This window comes from Equus asinus, chromosome 24 (assembly GCF_041296235.1).
Source record: "Equus asinus isolate D_3611 breed Donkey chromosome 24, EquAss-T2T_v2, whole genome shotgun sequence".
In the NCBI taxonomy this organism is placed as follows: domain Eukaryota; kingdom Metazoa; phylum Chordata; class Mammalia; order Perissodactyla; family Equidae; genus Equus; species Equus asinus.
The window spans coordinates 48,302,387-48,322,590 of NC_091813.1; positions in this window are offsets into that span (position 1 = coordinate 48,302,387).

A 20,204-nucleotide genomic window follows, 5' to 3' on the forward strand; every position below is an offset into this window, starting at 1 on the left:
CCCTCTTCTCCTTTGAGCCAGTGTTCAAGTAAACCAAGTAATAATTCAATCATTGCCAAAATATTCTTCCTTGTGATTCAAAATTAAAATTCCATGTGACCTGTAATTTTTTATAGCACTAACTTCTGGAAAAACACAAGACAATGCCTAAGTAGTTTTAAGAATGACACTATTCAGATATGAGTGTTGGAAATGGTCACGATTTTAATTAATTGTGAACCACCTGTAAAGCCCAGTTTTTATTTGACTTTAGTTTTTTATGTAGTAAAGTGAGAGACCTATTTCTAGGAAGTCTAAAGGTCTTAAATTGTAGGAATTAGTTATATACCTAGATGATGCTTTGCTACAATCCATCTTGTTTTTACATTATATTTTATGACCTGGGAAGGGAAAAAGTAGAAAACTATAATGAGAAATCAGAGAGGTTGAAGATGTAGGCGATTTTCCTGGCTTTCCCTGCGGTGAATTTCTGGTGGGGTACACAGGGCCTTTAAAGCCGGTGGGTGACCTTGTCTTTCTCTGCCCCTTCCTGCTGAAGGGCCCACAGTGATGGCTCCAGAGCTTCCATCCGTGCTTCTAGCTTGGATTGTCACACTTTCTCCAAACTGGCCAGTGTTCGTGCGTCTCAAAGACCCATCCTCAGAGATGCAGGAAGAAGACGCCTGTGGTATTCTCGCTCCTGTATCATTTTAAAGAGCACATTTGCCTGATTTTCTGAATATTTCTTGATTATCATGCTTTTGAGTTAGAATTTTTTCTTTTTTTAATTTTTTATTATTTTTTTAATTGCAGTAACATTGGATTATAACAATATATAGCTTTCAGATGTACATTGTAATATATTTCAAATTCTGTGTAGATTACATCATGTTCACCACCCAACAACTAATTATACTCCATCCCTTCACATGTGAGCCTAATCATCCCTTTCGCCCTCCCCGGCCCCCTTCCCTTATGGTAACCACCGATCCAATCTCCATTGTTATGTGTTTGTTTGTCACTGTTTTCATCTTCCACTTATGAGTGAGATCATATGGTATTTGACTTTCTCCCTCTGACTTATTTCACTCAGCGAAATACCCTCAAGGATCATCCATGTTGTCACAAATGGCTGGATTTCATCATTTCATAAATAATGGATTTTTCAAATGAATTTCCACTTCAGCTGCCTTTCAACACCATCAAGTTCTGTTCCTTTGGTCCGTTGGGCTATGTCTGCAAATTCTCCAGCAGGTGAGTCTTGAGCCCAGCCTGGCATACAGCACCTGTGGGAAAGCCAGTCTAGTCAAGCATCAAGAGGAACTTGGAAATTCCACATCTTAGCCCAGAGGAACATGCACCAGGATGGAGATCTGAAAATTTTAGGAGCTTTCACACAGAGGAACTGACTCCTTTGTAGAGAGAGAGTTCCTAAAACATGTCACTTAACATCAGTGCTAATTCCGATCTCTCTTCTGCTATCACTGTCTGGAAATATCCTCTTTGTTCCCTAAACCTCCTAAGAAGACAGTAAGTTCTTCAGGCCAACAGTTTAAGTTTTAATTTCAAAGCTTGCTTTTCTAGGGAGCTGTTATGAACATAAAACCAGTATCTCAAATTTAAGAGGCATTTGTTCCAGATAACTTTTTGGAAACTATTTAATTTAGATGTAAATTACTTCTGGACTCAGCCATGAAGAATCCCGTCACTGTTTAATTTGCCAACAATTTCAGTGGGAAGACGGAGTTCATCTGTGAGTTGTCTGGATCCCGAAATCTGCCTGGATGAGTCATACCTAGTAAGTGCTTCTCCAGCGAGCGAACCCACATCTCTCAAAATGGTTTCACTGCCACTAAAAATGACCTTGCAGAAAAAGGAGAGTGTGTGTGAGCTATCTATCCCGCCAGGGGAGTCACAGAAACTCTTAGCTTATTAAAGTCTTGAGAAGTCCAGCAGCGGAGAAATGTGATTTGCCTTGTGTCACAGTACTTCCCAAACTTATTTGGCCATGAAACTCTGAAAAATTGGTTTCTACTTAGCATCTGGAGAATTGATATTTCGCAGAATATACTCTGGGAAATGGGTTAATTATCTTGCCTTACAAAAAAGAGAGACAGTTTTTTTTGATATAAAGTATAACTGAAATAAACAGCCATTTCATTTTTATCCTACAATCATTTGCCGTTGTCTCACCATGGGTTTCTCACCCATATTTCTAAAGGCCTGGTTTCAGGTAGTCTAAGAATACATCATTCCTTTTAGTCGGGTTTGGAGGAATGTGTGTTAAAAATGTGACTGGGGATTGCACGCAGTGTCTGGAACTGAGAAGAGAGACACACAGCTTGGGTTTCCACCCACACATCTATCAGTGTGATCCTAACGTTTTCTCTTCCTCTTTATTTTAGGTTTTCTGTTGAGTCTATAATTATACTAGATCCCTAGTGGAGTTAGTAGATGTACTGATGGGGGGTCAGCAGGACATCAGCTGGATAAACTTCTCAAAAACTCAACAGAATTCCTAATGAGATGATTGAAGCTATGCTCTATTAAATATTTAAGGTCCAAAATAGACCAGTAGAAAATAACTTCTACACAGAAACTGCATGGGAGGAATTTTAAGCTAAGGAGGCACACACATACACAAAGCAATCAAAAGCAAGAACTGCAGACTTACAGGTACGTTCTTCATTAACGTATTCTGACACAGTAATAACTTCTGGTTACATAAGGCACACGACAGAGAGCAGACAAGACTATTGGTCTAAGTGTCTTAAAAATATTCCCTAAGAAGTGGGAACTCTGTCTCCTCTGAAGGGAGTGTGGAAGATGGTGGGAAGCAGGAGCTGAGTCATTATTTGAGGGCAAAGTACCAGAAGTCCCGTGACCTGTGATTTCGCTCTATCACCAGTGTCAACCTACGGCCAGAAAATGGGGGGCCTTCGCAACATAGAGACCCATAATCCTCTGATTAATAAGCTTCCCAATTCTCCAGCCAGTAACTTTTGTTACACTGAAGTTTTCCTTTGAGAGGGTTGACAGTCTCCATAAGTTAGGACCCGAATGTCCCCTTGGCTCACCATATCATAGATGCAGAAGTGGTCAGGGAAAGAGTTAAAATACTCCAAATCTGACCTCCTCCTTCCCACACACACCCCCATAAAGTCCCTACACCAATAAAGTCTGCCCTGGATATCTCTGGGAGTCTGAGAAGCGGTCTTAGGCGTGCCTCTCTAATGGTTTGTGGGTCCTGGGGCATTCCTTCTTCAGGCTCTCACATTCCTCACCAGCATGCCAGCCCACCACCATTGCTGATAGTGCCTTCCGTGCTCTTTAAAACAGGCCCTGGTGCACCCAACGCTGCCAGTCACAGGTACCAGAGCATGCTGAGCTCCCCACAGAGATGGTGAGATCACCTCGCCCCCATACCACATCACAGTCTCTACAAATACCTTATTCCCTTCTCTCACGATCTCACAGAGAACTTCCAGCTTCTTCAGGTTGACCCCGAACCCTCAGTCCATGCACCCTGGACAACAGGGAGGCTAGGGGAAATTTCTACCACCAAAAGACTCTAGTGTTAATACCTCCACCTTCTCCTTAAGCCAAATAAGCCCACATGCAAATCACCTTGAGCCCTCCAACTCCCCAACCTCATCAGACAAATCCAGATGAGTCTTAATTTCCTTTTGGGGCTGCCTGGACCCCTTGGCTCCATATACAGTTACAAAGGCAATGACAAAAGGAAAAATGCCCACACCCCTCGGGCCACAGATGGCCACTTGGGGCATCTATGGCCTTGCTGCTCCACTTTAAGCTTGACCTTGATATTCATCTTAACCACATTTCAGTAAAATGTTTGGAGAATTGTGTTAGATGATGTTCTCTACCTCAAGTAGGAACTTCCTCCAGAGATGGACCTGCCCTTTATTATGCTGTAAACAGATCTGGCCCCGACTCTCAACCAGGGCTTAGAAAATTTGGAGCGCATTCAGAGAGATGTCAAAGGATGATTAAATATTTAAAGCACTGAGAAATAATGGAAGAAAGCAAAAGCCTCTGGGGTCACTGGCAGCATCCCACAAGAGAAACAACATGGGTTTCATAACAGAGAGACCTACATTTAAATCCCATCTCTGTCTTAATAACCGTGACCATGAGCATTTGCTTAACTTCCCTGAGTCCCAGTTTTCTCACCTCTGAAATAGAAATTATATGTGCTTTACAGATTGTCTATATTGTCTGTTATCTAATAAAAGATATTAGAAATATAATGGGAATTTTTTAAATGTGTAAAATGTAAGCTCCATTTCTTCTCAGTCACAATTAAAAGATTGGAAAATTTGGGAACTAAAACTCTTGCGTTACAGAAATAACAGAAACAATGCCACCACATACCCCCCACCCAAACATAAGCCTGCTGCTGTGTAAGAACAGTTGAATCAAAAGGTCTCTTATGATTTTGAAATACAGAAATATTAAGACTGGTCCCATCAGCTGTCCTATATTAGTGCCTTCCCTGCAACTTCCAGTTGATTCGTGAAGTAAATACATGTTTTCCGTGAATTGGGGATATATAACGATTTTGCCTTTAATGCTAATTTAAGACTAGCAAGCAAATTCAACTTAAGATTAGCAAGCGAAGTTATAAATAACAAGCATTTCTTTCTATATTCTGAGTTGCCATCTATGTTATTTTCACTGCTATAGGACAGATGAAGAAAGGAAAAAAAGACATAGATATATCTCAGTAGTCACATTAAAATAGTCATATTAGAAGTATCAGTAGCCATACTAAAATAGGAAGAAAATCTCACTGTAGCTAATTGGTATTTTTCTTGAGCTTCTGTATAAAGTAAATGGCTTTTATGTACCAGGAGTACTTTTGATTTGTAAGGTACACTTTGTATATGAAGGACAACACAAAGGAAAAGAAACTCTCATAAAGATGAAATAGTATTCTTGTTATAGGAATAAAGTTTTTACCTGAAATCTCTCCAAAAAGTGGTAATAAATAGGAATATCATATATTATGCATAAATAAGTAAAATTAATTATATGGAACAAATAATATTAGAAAGTAGCAAATTATCCTGAGCTGTGACAAAAGTTAATAGGATGCTTCTTCGTGGTTGCCGTAAGACACTGCCTGGTGTCAAAATAGATCAGTCATACACATAGCAGGAGCCTCAGGTACTTGTCTCCCCTTACCCTGGGAGAAAGAGTTGAAGCAACATGCCAAGAGAAGCATAAATATCGGATACACTCCTGGCACTCTCTGTACGCTTACCACTTACAAATTGGGAATCATAAAAAAGATGTCTAAGCCAGGATGTATATGCCAGGTATACATAAATATGATTTAAGAAATAAGTGGTCTTGATTCAACTCTAAGCCTTAGATTTTATAAAATTTCTTCCCTTACATAAAGGGGAATTTCACGAGGGTAATCAGTTTCAGACACAAGTTTTAAGGAAGAAATGAGGTTTTTTCTTTAAAAGGTCTTCAAAACTTTACAGTTGTGATATAAATTTTAAATTTGAAAATTGAAAGAGCTCACAATCCGTGAAATGCTCATGGCATTTCCAGAAACACTTTTTAAATTGCTACAGTATCCGTTGAATATGTATTTATGCATTTCTCAGTGAATTATTCTCCCTTGTTAACTAGACTGAGAAAAGGCAATAAAATATTCAGCTGCCTCATGCAGTCTTTCTGATAAAGAATTCAGCTATAACAGCTACTCAACCAGCCAATGTCTTATTCAGGGATGACCTGAAAACTCTCATCCCACTAACCTTTGATAAAACAGTTTCCCTACTGAAGAACAGCAAATAAATGAAAATTGAAACTATCACATTTGTCTAAATCAAAGAGCAGGTGTTCATTGTCTTTTTCAGAGGAGAGCTTATATGAAGTCACTTTGTTCTGCGTTTACTTTGCATTTTCTCAAGTCACAAGGATTTCCCTTTTGGAAATTCTGTTCGTTTAGAACAGTAGAACGCTGAAGAGTGTTGTGTGAAGGCGCTACACAAATCTAGCAGGATTCTGTAATGATTTGAAAGAGCCCCTGCAGCTTTGAAAGGGAGCTCTTAGAAGAGGGCCAGCCATCTTACAGAAGAGCTGTGGAAAGCAGCCCATAGCACATTCCAAAAACTTGCCTGATAGACCGGGCAAGTCAGGACCTCATTCACATTCACAGTCACACACAATTATGCATTCGTAATTGTGTGCATTTATGCACATGATGATCTTGGGTGATACCAGGAGCATAGACAATGAAAATCACCAGATAACCCCACCATCTCATTTAAACAATTAGTTTCAAATTTATGTCCTTCCGAGATTTTCATTAGAACTGCTAAACCTAAAATAAAAGAAAATAAATGTGACTAGATTGAGCTTCTCTTTTTGTTGTTTTCTCTTTCTGTGTTGCTAAAAGGAGAAAGAGGGGCAAGATATGTGAAAGGGGAAATAAGGGAACTGTATAATCTGTATCTAGAAAACAGGCTCTGAACAATAAAGATATAGATATAAATCTGCAAATAGAGAAATAGGACTGGGAGTCATTTTTTTCCTTATAAGAATCTTAATATTTAAGAACATAAGAACAATTCACCCTTTAGTCCATTATTTAAAAATTTAAATGATATGTTGGTTATATTAATTGTTGCTAATTGAATGTGATTCAACCTTGGATCTCACAGCACTTTGCAAAAAAAGTTTGATGAATATTTAATTCCAATTTATTGAGATAACTATTTTCTTCCAGTCTGACTGCATCCCCTATGGTTTCACACAGCTTGGTAAAATGTGGCTGAAGACCTGGCTACTCACTTTTACTCAGTCATCTCTCTTTGCTTCTAAAGTCATCACAAAGACTTTTGCGTCTAAAGTCTTTACCCCTTACTTGTCACTTTTGCATACATTGCTGCTTTGTAACATTTCTTAACTCTTTTCCTTAAATAATTATCTCACTTCCCTTGTGTGTATTTTGTGCCTTCCCAAATGTATTTCAACCTTTTTGATATCAGAGATAGAATCTTGGTTATGTCCCAAAGCATATAGATCTCAAACACCTCTGAAAGCCAAGGCTCTGTGTGTGTGTGTGTGTGTGTGTTTAGAGATCAGAGAAACTCATCTGAATGTACCAGGGCCATTTCTCATTACCCAGAACCTGTGGAACAAGGTCAGCCTACAAAGACACCTTCAGTTTTGTCTAGACCAAAAAGAACGGTGAGCCCAGTAGAATAACTCCTGACTGGCCTTGGACATAGACCTTAAACTTGCAGTTTATTTTCTGCTTCTAACTTCACTTCTAATATCATTCATCAGACCATGGCCCCGAGGAAAGGGGAATGAGGAAGGGGTGATCAGACCTCCCAGCATCGTCGTATGGGTTCTGGTGTCTGGAGGTGGGTGGGTGAGACATGTAAAGGGACTGAGGCCATGTTTTACGCCTTTCTTATCTTCCCTCACCACCCTTATCAATTTCCACACCAACTGGGTCAGTGTGTGCTTCTCACTAAGGGCAGAGTTCAGGAATGGCACTGGAAATGGGGAAGGGGATTCATTTATTCAGTCATTGATAATTCCTGGAGTCCTACCGACCCTGTCCTAGGCACTGTCTTAGGACTAAGACTGCAATGAAGAAGAAAATGGGCAAAGTTCCTCCTCACATGGACCTTCTGTTCTAGCAAGCAATGGGTAACATGGCAGAAAGCAAACAATAAAAGAGCACATAAAAAATAAACAAGCAATAATATTTACTAGTGAAAAATGCCCCAAACAAGATAAAACAGAATGGTATAATAGAGATACGGGTGTTAGGATGGGTGGCCATTTAGGCGGGTGGTCAGATAAGACCTGGCTGAGAAATAGACTTTTAGGCTGACACCAGACTGAGGTGAAGGAGCCAGTCCCTGAGCTTCATGGAGCAGAGGTTCTCTGCTAAAGAAACAGCAAGTACCTGACTGAGTTTTGTGTTCAAAAACAGAGAGAAGTCCTGTGAGGCTGGAGCATGGTGAGCGATGGGCAGAGTGGTACAAGAAGAAGTCAAAGAAGTAAGACAAGCCAGGGCCTGCAGGCCTTTTTAACCTCAGGAATGATTCGGAATTTTCTTCTAAGTGCAATAGAAATCCAGTGGCGGGTATGGCACAGATGTGATGTACTCAGACCCAACTTTCCAAGATGGCTGTGGTCGCTACGTGGAGAATGGTGGGGATGGAGCAGAGATAGGTGTGGAAGCTGGGCCATGCTATCACAGTAGCCAAACTGGCTTGAAGTGAAGCAACCAGTGGAGATGCAGAGGAGGGGTGGTTTCGGGGTAAGATATACAGGTGATGCTGAAGAACTGGAACACAAGGAGTAAACAGCAAAAAGAATCGAGGATAGCTTTTGGGGTTTGGACTGAGAAACTGGGTGGAGAGTTATTCCAGTTACTGAAATTGGGAAGCAACAGGCTTGGAAGAGGCAGAGGGGGAAAGTAAGAGTTCTGTTTTGCGGCTGGTGGGAATGCACACTGGTGCAGCCACTATGGAAAACAGTATGGAGAATCCTCAAAAAACTAAAAATAGAAATACCATGTGACCCAGCTATCCCACTACTGGGTACCTACCCAAACAACTTGAAATCAACAATCCAAAGTAACATATGTACCCCCATGTTCATTGCAGCACTATTCGCAATAGCCAAGACATGGAAACAATCCAAGTGCCCATCAACTGATGAGTGGATAAAGAAGATGTGGTATGGGGCCGGCCTGGTGGCGCAGAGGTTAAGTGCTCACATTCCGCTTCAGCGGTCTGGGATTTGCCGGTTTGGATCCCAGGTTCAGACATGGCACCGCTTGGCAATCCATGCTGTGGTAGGCATCCCACATATAAAGTAGAGGAAGATGGGCATGGATGTTAGCCATGTGTTCCTCAGCCAGTCTTCCTCAGCAAAAAGAGGAGGATTGGCGGCAGATGTTAGCTCAGGGCTAATCTTCCTCAAAAAAAAAATTTAAAAAAATAAAAAAAAGAAGATGTGGTATATATATACAATGGAGTACTACTAAAGCAGAAAAAAAGACAAAATCGTCCCTTTTGCAACAACATGGATGGACCTGGAGGGAATTATGCTAAGTGAAATAAGCCAGACTGAGAAAGACAAACTCTGTATGATTTCATTCATATGTGGAAGATAAAGAAACACATGGACAAAGAAAACAGTTCAGTGGTTACCAAGGGAAGGGAGTTGGGGGTGGGCACAGGGGGTGAAGGGGAGGACTTATGTGGTGACACACAAGAAATAACGAACAACTGAAATTTCACAAGGATGTAAGCTATTATGAACTCAATAAAAAAAAGTCACTGGAAAAGAAAAGAGTTCTGTTTTGCTGTGTCAAGTTTGAGATGATGATTATACTTCTGAGTGAAAATTTTAGTCAGTCAAAGTAGTTCAGAGACTAAAAGGCACGAATGGGTTCAATGATCAGCATTTTAATCTGTGGAACGTAGCTATGGAGGGGACAGAAATAAATGACAGTCTTCCCTTCCTTCAGGAGCAAACAGAGCCCTGGAGAGACAGCCATGTCCACAGCTGGGTGTATGATAGGTAAGATCTTTGGCAATTGCTGGAACAGGCCCCTAAAGAGCATTTTAGGAACATTAACAGAGAGGGAGTGATTCTGACTCGTGTCCCCTTTGATCCCACTGCTGTCATTCTCCTTTTCTGCAAGACTTTGCTACCTTCCCACTTCAGTTCCTTTGGGTCAGACTCTATAACTCTTCCAGGCCCATCAATTTTTAAAGCTATTAGGGGAAATTGTGATTATTTTTCCACGGCTAATTCCAAAATGTTATCAACACTTTACGGAGTTAAAGATTGTTTGTGACGATGTTGCTAGCTTGGGCTTCTACTGTGGACTTCGGATTTCATATTTTAGGGGCTTTTAAATGCTTTTGCAGGTCAAATACTAGAGCACAGCCTTAAATCAATTTTAGCACTTTTTAGCACAACACTTACACTATTTTGTTGGAACTAAGTGTCAAGGACCATATGATCTTTGGTGCCCAAATTCTCAGAGAACTTGCAGTTTCTGATGTAACATTTTTATAGATAATTTCTTTATTAAATAGATGGTTTATAAGTATTCAGAAAAGTGAGCAATTGGTGAAACCAATTACAAACAGAACATTATTTTAGTGCAAAACAATTTTTAATTCCTTGTGCTTTTCTTAGTGTAAGGTTTTAATGTGACTTAAATATGTATTTAACTGTAGCCATTACAGCCTATAAAGGCAAGAATCTGTGAACTAACTAGTGAAAATTTACATCATGAGTGGGGTAGGCTTTGGAAGAGCCACAACAAAATAATGACCAAAAACACACAATACCCCTCCCCAAACTGCGGATGGTATTTCTTTGTAAATAATATGTCCAAAGGAATATGTCTCATCAATAAATCAGTATAGATTCTGATCAAAAATATCTTTTTAGGAAAATGTGGTCTTTAGCAAGAGAAAACCACTTATTTTAAACACCCTGCTCCACTTCAAAGCTCCCTGCCCGCCCTGATGTCCTGCCCTCTGCCACCGCATGAATCACTTCCCCATCAGAGCATCACAGGATGTTGGGTCCAGAGAGAACCTTAGAGAGCATCCAAGTTGGCCACCCTGTCCACTCGTGTGAGCACACTCACTTTATACACACGAAAAATCTGAGCCCCAAGAAGCTTGGTGATGTGTACATGGTAACATCACCGGGACAAGAATTCTTCAAGTTCCCAGCCATAAGCCATGGAAATAAATCCTCAATCCTTCCATCAATTAATATTTTACTTTCCTTTGTAGAGTTGATCTACAGGTAGAGAAAATAATTTTATTAAAGGAATCTACTCTGAGATACGAATCCCCTTCCTCCATACTCACCAGAATTATTTGCTGAATTATTATTAAATTAATTATTATTAAAGAATTATTTGCTATTGCAAACACATCTCTAAGTGGTGATATTTCAGCAATGGGGCAGTTTTAGGGGCAGGGGATCTTTGCCAGAGCCATTCAAACCACACACTTACCTTCACCGCTTATGTTCTCTGAGGACACTGATGTGTCCTGTGAAAACCACCAATTCTCTAACATCAAGATATGAGGCTCCAGGCAGCAGACACGATCAAGAACCCCTGCCCCAACCAGAGGAAATGAAGCCTCTGGCTGTAGGGAGGGCTTGCTGTAGTTCTCAATACCCAAGTTCCTGGAGTCCCCACGCCCTGACTTTCAGACCACAGCAGTTGAAAGGATAGCAAGGAGACTTCCTCAGCTCCCTTCACTCTTGCCTACAGAAGGAGGGACTGGGCAAAGGTGTGTCTGTGATCCTCATATCCCTCCCCCACTATTTGTAGTTGGTTGCTTGGGCCCTGGTGTCCTAGTCCAGTTCTTGCCCTCAGTGATGGTGACAACCACTACCTTAGGGGTGGAGGGGTGTGCTTCCCAGCGGCTGGTCCTGTATGCCATCCCTAACTGACCCATCCCACAAAAATAACAAGGATGCAGAGAATCCCTGCTGCCGGTGCCCTGGGACTCACACCCAGGCGATCCCAGGAGGTCACCAGGACAGTTTACTGCTTCAGTCAGTTTAACTCTCCCCCTTTCTCTAGCTCCCCTCTCTCTTTAGGAAAAAGAAAATGACAATAACAATTTTGAGAACCCTGTACTTGCCTACTAAAGGTGCCCCCCGACCCTCTTTCTTCTCTCAGGGAGAGTGTTGCTGGGCTCATAAGTTGAGTTTGGCCCCAAGCTGTGCTTCTTCAGGGGACTCCTCCAAGTGAGTCCAAGGGAAACTCAATCCAAGGGAAGTCGCCCTCCACCCCAGCCTCATCCTGTGGAGGAACATGAGCTCTGCCTCTGGGGAGCTCAGGGATAAGACGTAGTTCTGAAGGGCAAATATGGCAGACTGCTTTCTTAGCCTGCTCCAAAACAGTCCTCCACTCTTCAGTGATTTCTCAGAGTCTGGTAGCCAGCTCATAGAACAGAGGCATCTGCTCCCATTTAAAAGAAGTTAGAGCATATTAGATTCAGCTTTGAAGAAAAACAACTTTAAATTTGGAGAAAGGCCTTTGTTTAATCACATCAAGTCTGTGTCACAAGCTGAAAAATGCCAGGAAATTCCAAGCTAAAGGGATGTACTTCATCTATAACTCATACCATGGGGCTTATTTTTATTCTTTCATATGCCTGCAAACAGAGGATGAAGCAACAGAAAAACTCTGAGTTGCGTGCGTTTTGTTTTTTCTCTTTTTCTTTTTGGGTCTTGTCAGTTTGTGTCATAACCTTGGCATTACTCTGCCTTTTTTTTCATTTAATAAGACTATGAGATTAGACTGGTCCTGTTCTCCTATTTCTTGTTAGTGCTGAACAAGCACTTTTGGCACTCACAGCTCAAATTTCTGCCATGTTGCTCTGTGCCTTTGTATGTTTGGCTATGAACTCAAGTGTCTTGACCTACCATCTATCTTTAAGGCCTGAGAAAGAAATTATTTTAGCATTCCTGCTCTTAGCTCATATATATAAATCTTGGATCTATGACATGTCTGCAGCTCTGAAGTTAGCACAGCTATGAAGAACAAAAGGAGGGGAGGGAATGGGGTGGGGGTGGCGGGCAGGAAGGAAAAACCACAAAGACTCACAAGCAGAATAGTATTAAATCTCCTGCCTTGTGCCCAGGCATGGGTTCTGGATCTTATAAATGGGATGAAGAATGTATGTAACTCCAAAAATATGTAATTCTTTCTCTTTTAAATGTGGAAAGTGTTCTTTATTTTTTTTTAGAAGATTAGCCCTGAGCTAACATCTGCTGCTAATCTTCCTCTTTTTGCTGAGGAAGATTCACCCTGAGCTAATGACTGTGCCAATATTCCTCTATTTTGTATGTGGGACACCTCCACAGCATGGCCTGGTGTGTGGTGCGTAGGTCCACACTCGAGATCTGAACATGCGAACCCTGGGCCGCCAAAGCGGAGTGGGTGAACTTAACCACTATGCCACTGGGCCAGCACCCAAAAGTGTCCATTTTTCAGTCTGAGTGCCCTGAATTTCTGTATTGATTTTAGAGTTGTGTGGTATATAATAAAAATATGGAGCTTGCCACAGACAGCACAGCTTACCTTTTCAAGGATCTGAAAGCTGATCACTCCAACTGTGTGAGAATAAAGGAGAAATAATTAAATATTAACACCGAGTGTAGCCTGGTGACATAATCATGATTATGATTGTCAGTCATTAGAACAGAACAAAGGATGCTAAGGAACAGTGATAGGAATATGGCTTTAGTGAAACAGAGAGTGCTCTGTAATAGATAAAACTTTAGGATTAGTTCCCGATTAATTAATAAGTATTTATTGAGGACCAATCAACTATACACTTCACTTACTGTAAATGTAACCTATGGAACCTGCCCTCAATGAGCTTCCAATCTACTTTCAATATGACAGTATAGGATATAGGATACATGATAGTGCATGTGCAGACACCAGGACTTAAAAGTTCACGAGCAAGGACTGCTCATGGGAACCTGCAACCACTCCTCCAGTGGGTAAATCCGTGACTCTAGAGTCATACAGACTTGGGTTGGAATCTCACCTTAAGTCATTTTTTCAACAGTATTTACTGAGTGCCCACTCTGCATCGGTGTCTGCAATGGACAATGGTGGTGAAGCCGTGAGAGTAAAAGAGAAACAATCCTTCCCCTCTTAGAGGGACACATACATTAGTAATCACACAAATGTAAAATCCCAAATTTTATGAACACTAAGGGAAAAGTTTGGGGGAAGAAAACAGTGAAAGGAGGTTCCAGTTTAGACTGGAGTCAGGCGAGGCATCTGTAAGGCAGAAGCCAGAGTGAATATCGTCAGGCCTGCCAGATGATCACGGAGCAAAGGAGAGATCAGAGTCAAAGAACAGGGCTTACAGCAACCCCACCCCACCCCCCCCAACCCCACCCCTGGGAAAAATAGTGTATCACTAGGGATCGAAATGATCTTGTCCATGAATCAAGCCACCTGAAGCTCAATCTTCTCATTAGTAGAGTTGAATATGTAAATACCAACCCCAGATTTACATTAGAAAGTAACTAACTAACATCTTTACAGAAACAGCAGGATATCTTAGGAAAACTTACTGAGACCATACTAAAGGTCCGTTAAATGCCTACTGAGGAGCACCACAGACATAATGGAGAAAAAAATAGGTAAAATATTTACAGTACCATAAAGAGGAAACAAATCCTAAAGCGTAAAGGGAACCATGATGTCTGCAGTGGGAGATAATCGTGGGGCCCTTAAGAGTCAACACTTTTTTTTTTTAGTTCAGTAAACTGTTAGATTTATGAGGCAATACGTTCATGAGTTCATATAACTAAATATACAAACGGGCCTATTTGTTTTGGATCATTCAGTATCTGAGAGTGAATTATTCATTCAAGTATTAATAAATTAGAATTTTTTTATTTGGCAGTTGACAAAATTTACTTAAGGAAATAAAAGAAATATCCACCAAGTTTGGACTGGCTTATGCATTTTTTAAGCTGGCTCAAATCTCCAAGTGTAGAAGAAAGTTCAAGTTATTTATTAATGTGTGTCTTTTATTCTGCTGATTTATAGTACATGTAAAAACAAATCCTGAGATTGTTTGGAGCTCCAGTATGAAAACAGCAAGAATTTACCTGGCTATTATTTAACCCAATGATAATACTGACTTTGGTACCAAAGAGAAATATGCTATAAGAAACAAAGCCGATGGAATTTTCCTCTATTATGAATCAACATTTAACGACTTCTGTAACTTCTTTCCCACGACTTGAATATTCTTTTTCTTTTGTATTCTTTACTGAAATATGTTTTTGGTGACTTTGAACTTCTGAAAACAATTACAGTTTTGGCCCATTCTTATCTAGATTCAGTAGGGAAATGTTGTTCTATCATCCACTCCATACAAAAAATAATAGCCCCCAAAAGGTGATGTGTAGTCTCAGATCCATTAGGATTCCAATTTTTCCTAGAAGCAAAACAAAAGACTATTTATTTGACTCCCTTCTTCCTTAAAAAAATCATGGCTATTAACTTCACTTTATTCTGTTTTCTTACTATATTGTTCAAACACCTCTCCTCCAAAATATGTCTTTGCAATTCCTTTTGTTCTGCTTTCTTTGCTGAACTTAATGGAAAGTACAAGAATCTGCATGCTGTTTGCTTACGAATTGCAGAAATTGTGCACATGGCTTGGAAATTTTACAGCAATATCATAGGAAATCTGTCCAGGTATCTGTCACTGCCCATTCTTTCCAGCACTCTCAATGTCACTTTCTTTCAATGGATGTTGGCAAATATGTTTGTCCTCCACTCTAACTCCTAATATTGAGAGAGGGAAAAACCACAAAACTTAAATCCCTGAATTGTCCCATCTTTTTTAATCTGACTATCATCGTTAGAGTTGTTTTCACCCTTACGCTATCTATAGCTTAACAGAAAACCACATCCTTTCTCTTAAACTGCAGTTTACATACAGCATTTTTCCAGACCCTGATACATAAGAGGCAAGTGAAATAATAATTCCCTTCCTTTCATCCTTTTCACACATCTTGCTACGTCTTTGATCCATTATTGCTAGATAACTGATTTAAATTGTAGTTTAATAAAATTAATCATTATTTCTTTGTCAAAAATCTCCTGTTAAATGTGTTTCTGTGAATTTGACCTGTGGATTTGCCTTAATCCTCCATTTCAGTTCTCTCTCATTCATCTTGTCTAAACGTAGTTTTCTCAAAGGACCTTTTGCTCATCTCCTGTCTTCTAATTGCCCCAACAATCCCTTGCTTCCCTAGCTGTCACCAAAAGTTGTATTCCGGGGAAGATTTCAATCCAGGAGCATGTCCTCACCAATTAATAAATGACTGCTCACCACCGTTGACTGCCTACTCTGTGGCTACTCCAGCGCCCTGCTAGATTCTGTTGGCTATAAAATTATAGATCAGATACAGACTTTATCCTCAGGATCCAAAGTTGGTTTGGACACAAAGCAGTGGATAAACAATTTAGTCCTCAAGTTGCACTAAGTCATGTGAAGAGAATTTAGAGAAAAATAGGATAATTAAATCTGGAATACACATTGAAAACTCCATGGGCTGGGTCAAATTTTGATACATAAGAGGAAGATGGTAATCAGCCTGTGGACCAAATAATATTCTGCTCAGTGGAATGCAAAGCAAGAGAATCCCAATATGCATTGTGCTTTGTGGCACATTTGTTAGGCTCGGAGGAACTGATTCCTGAATATTAGGTAGCAATGATTCCGCCTAATTAGGTTTTTTTGGAACAGTAGTTGAAACAGCAAGAGCTGAGCGAGAGCATAGTGACACTCATGTAAACTTCCCATTTTACCACACTTTACAGGTTTTTCAAAGCGTTCCACATTTATCGTCTTATTTGACTCTGTAAAGCAGATAGGAACCATATATTTCTTTTTAAAAATAAGGAAATTGAGTCTTAGTGTAAGAATCTTATCTGGTGCCTTCTGGTATTAGATGCAGAATGATAATGAAAACACAGGCCTTGTGATCCCAAGCTCAGAGCGCTTCCCACCCTCGCAAATGCAATAAAAAACTTCCCAGTCAGAAATCATACAGTAATGATTTTCCATGGATCTGTTCCATAGAGGTAAGGCTTATGGAAAAGACTAAGTGTATTTCTGAGATTGATTTGTAAAATTTCTAATTACAGATTGCAGGGGGAAAAAGCAAACAGCTAGGGCCTGGCCTGGTGGCGCAGCGGCAAGCCATGCTGTGTCAGGCATCCCACATACAAAGTAGAGGAAGATGGGCATGGATGTTAGCTCAGGGCCGGTCTTCCTCAGCAAAAAGAGGACGATTGGTGGCAGATGTTAGCTCAGGGCTAATCTTCCTCAAAAAAAAAAAAAAAAAGGAAAAAACCAAACAGCTAAAAGTAAGACATAATTCTTTTGGTTTGCATAATAATTATTTTAACTATATATTTAAGAATAGATTTTTTAAGTTTTTAAAAAAATTTCAAATGTCTACTTTATGTATGACCATTTGCATATTACAAGTCCCAGAGATGAACAGAAATTGTTCTCATTGCCCACCAAAAGCAGAGTTCACATTCACCTTATGACCAGTGGATTTTAAGATGCAATTCTACCTGAAGGCTGTTTGAATTCTTTACCTAGTCTTCAACTTTCCCAGTACGGCTATTAATTAGATAGCACTTTCTTAAAATACACAAATACTTGTGTGTTCTATTCTTTGTTTGCTTAAAATGCAAATATTTTAATTACCTGCATATTTGAAAATCCTAAGAATCTTGTCCATATGGAGAACTCAGTAACACATCATGGAATCTGGGCAACCATATTGCTATTGCCACCATTTTTTCTTAACAATCCACATATATTGTAAACTTGGGGACTATGAATTAAGTCCTTAGCTTGACCAGGAAATGTACTAATATTACAGATAGTACCTCATTTAACTCTCTCAAGAATCCTGTTAGGAGAGTTTCATTACCCACATTTTATACATGAAGAATTGATTTTTGGTAGTAACCGGGTAAAGAGAGATCATTTATTGTGGTCATTCCATCAATGGAATACTTTCATAAAAAGGAAGGTATAAACATATCTGCCCTTGTTGTTGCCTCTCTCTGTTACCCTAAAAAGTAATAGTATTAAGTTAGCTCTTTTCCCCCTGATAAGAGAGGGTTGTGGTGCTATAAATAAATTGCAGCAGCAGATATTCAAATGGATGCAGAGTTGCTTTCATTGAAAACCACCCATTCCCATTAATTACACTCACCTGGGGCTCCTGCTAGACGCCGTGGAACGACTGTGTGGTCCACTGCCGTCTGGGTGACATTTTGCTAACAACAATGTATATAAGAGCCAAAATTGACTTCATTTGTCTATCCATATCCTTAACTGGGTCAATGCCATTCATTCTTTGCCAGCAGAACAAATGCTGAGAGCAGCGCCCCCTCCTCTGTGCCACCTTGCGAAGCCGTCTCTCTCTCCTCCCTCCTGAAACATCTACTCCCTTAGGCTATGGGATAGAGTCAAAAGAACTTACCAGCACATTGGATTTAACCCTTAGTCTTCTATAAATTGGGTAAGTTCAATTGCCCTCAGCAACTATTTTTTTGTTTATTCACTCATTTATTTGGCATATATTTATTGTCTACCTATATTGATGAACTAACAGGCATCTTGCTATCACTGGTGATACTAGTGTGACTTAATATGTTCTCTCCCAAGACTACATATTTGGATTTTAACAACTGCCTTAGATCAAAGTAATGAACGTTAAGCATTGACGAATACGCAAGAGGCTGCACATTTGGACAGAAGCCCTCACCAGCTGCCCTTGGGTTCTGCCTGGCAGCATTTACTCCATCTACAAATAATTCCAGCCTTGGCCATCTACCCTCAGGATTCACTGATGCCTTCTCAAGTATGAATCCTTGTTTTTAGAACTCTCTCCCACCAGAATGTGGGTGTGTTTAGTTCCGCTGAATTCCAGCATAAAATGTATCTGATAGCTGGATATGTCAAAATTCTTTTGATAAAAAGACATTTTCAGAGCCAAATTCTGGGAGCGTGTTTTCTCCACAGTACTTTATTTATGCCGCATTTTTATGTGAACAGTTCTAGGAGTGAAGGGAGAGAGGTGGAGAGCGGGAGAAAAAGTATGACAGTTCCTTGCTTCAGAGGACTTCATGGTGTGGAGGGAGAGATAGATACTAACACATGCTCACAAACACACAAACAACATGGTAAATAAAGGGAAGAATGGGGAATGATGCTGGGTGCAAATTGGAAATGGAGGTACCCCACCTCAAGTGTCAAAATGGATATACTGGTGTCCTATTTGCAGTTACTGCTCTTCACTCCTGTTTCCCAGGGTTGTGACGGGTGAGAAATCTCAATATGCTTATTTTCTTGCGTTTCTATCATTTTACTAGTCAGTCATCTTCCTCCTAGCCTTCAGGACCTTCAGTGCTATCTTCTATGCAGAGGAGTTACATGGGGTCATAAAGGGTTTCTATAAGTGAGGTCCGTGGACCACATGCCTGAGATTCACCTAAGACGTCTGTTGAAAATATGGCTTTCTGTTACTCCACTCCAAACGAATGAATCAGTGGGACTCTAAGCTGCATTTTAACATGCTCTCTGGGTGTTTCCAGTGAACATCAAAGTTCAAAAACTGCACTGAAGAATGACACTAGACTAGAATGACTAAGCCCCCCTTTACTTCCTATCTAAAATGAAGAGCTGGATTAGATCATCTCTAAGATAACATCCACCAAAAATGTTCCATGATTCTAGATTAAATATTTCTATTGTCTTGTTGTATTTCCTTTGGACGCTTTCTATTATTTTTGTGGTTTTTTCCTCCAATGCCTAATTCTGTAAAGCTTTTATTCCCCCTCACTTAGCATTTCTCTTAACTAATGAATATGAAAAAAACCAAAAGAATGGAATGTTTTACTTTGGACATTTAGACAACCTTATGTATAACTGATTTAAGCAATAATGGGAACGCTAGAGTCTGATGGAAGGATTACTCCTGGGAAATTCACTTGGTTAAAACCCAAATCATAAATTTTTAAATGTGGAACAGAGGAGGAGTTTATATTTATGCTCTATTTATTATTAACGCAACCCTCTAGGACGTGGACTTTATTTGCCCTTTGTCTAAAATATGGATCCTAAGCACATCATTAATAAATGAGATGTTCTCAAAACAGATATTTTAAAATGTCGAATCAGAATTAGCTCGGTTCTTGTTAGCTACAAGCCTGCACGTTCTCGCAGACAGAATACTCAGTTTAAACAATTAAAGGTGTTGTGAATGAGTGTTTATTAACTGAGCCATAGCGTTACAGCAGAGGCCCTTTTCCACTTCCTTTCGTCAAACCCATTGAGGATGCGACGCAGAGTGATTTGGCAGGTGGCCACCCTGTAAAGCAGCAGAATGGATTCACCCTGGCAGATTTATATTATAAATTGCCAGACTTTTGCCATTTGACTTGCTAGCATGTTTCTCTTTTTTTCTTTTTGCTTTCCTTTTTTCTTTTTGGTCCTTTATGTAAAAATATATATTCTTCTCAGCAAACCTATAATTCATAGATATAATTAGCATCATGTTAGCTATTAATAATTAAATTGAAACAATGACTT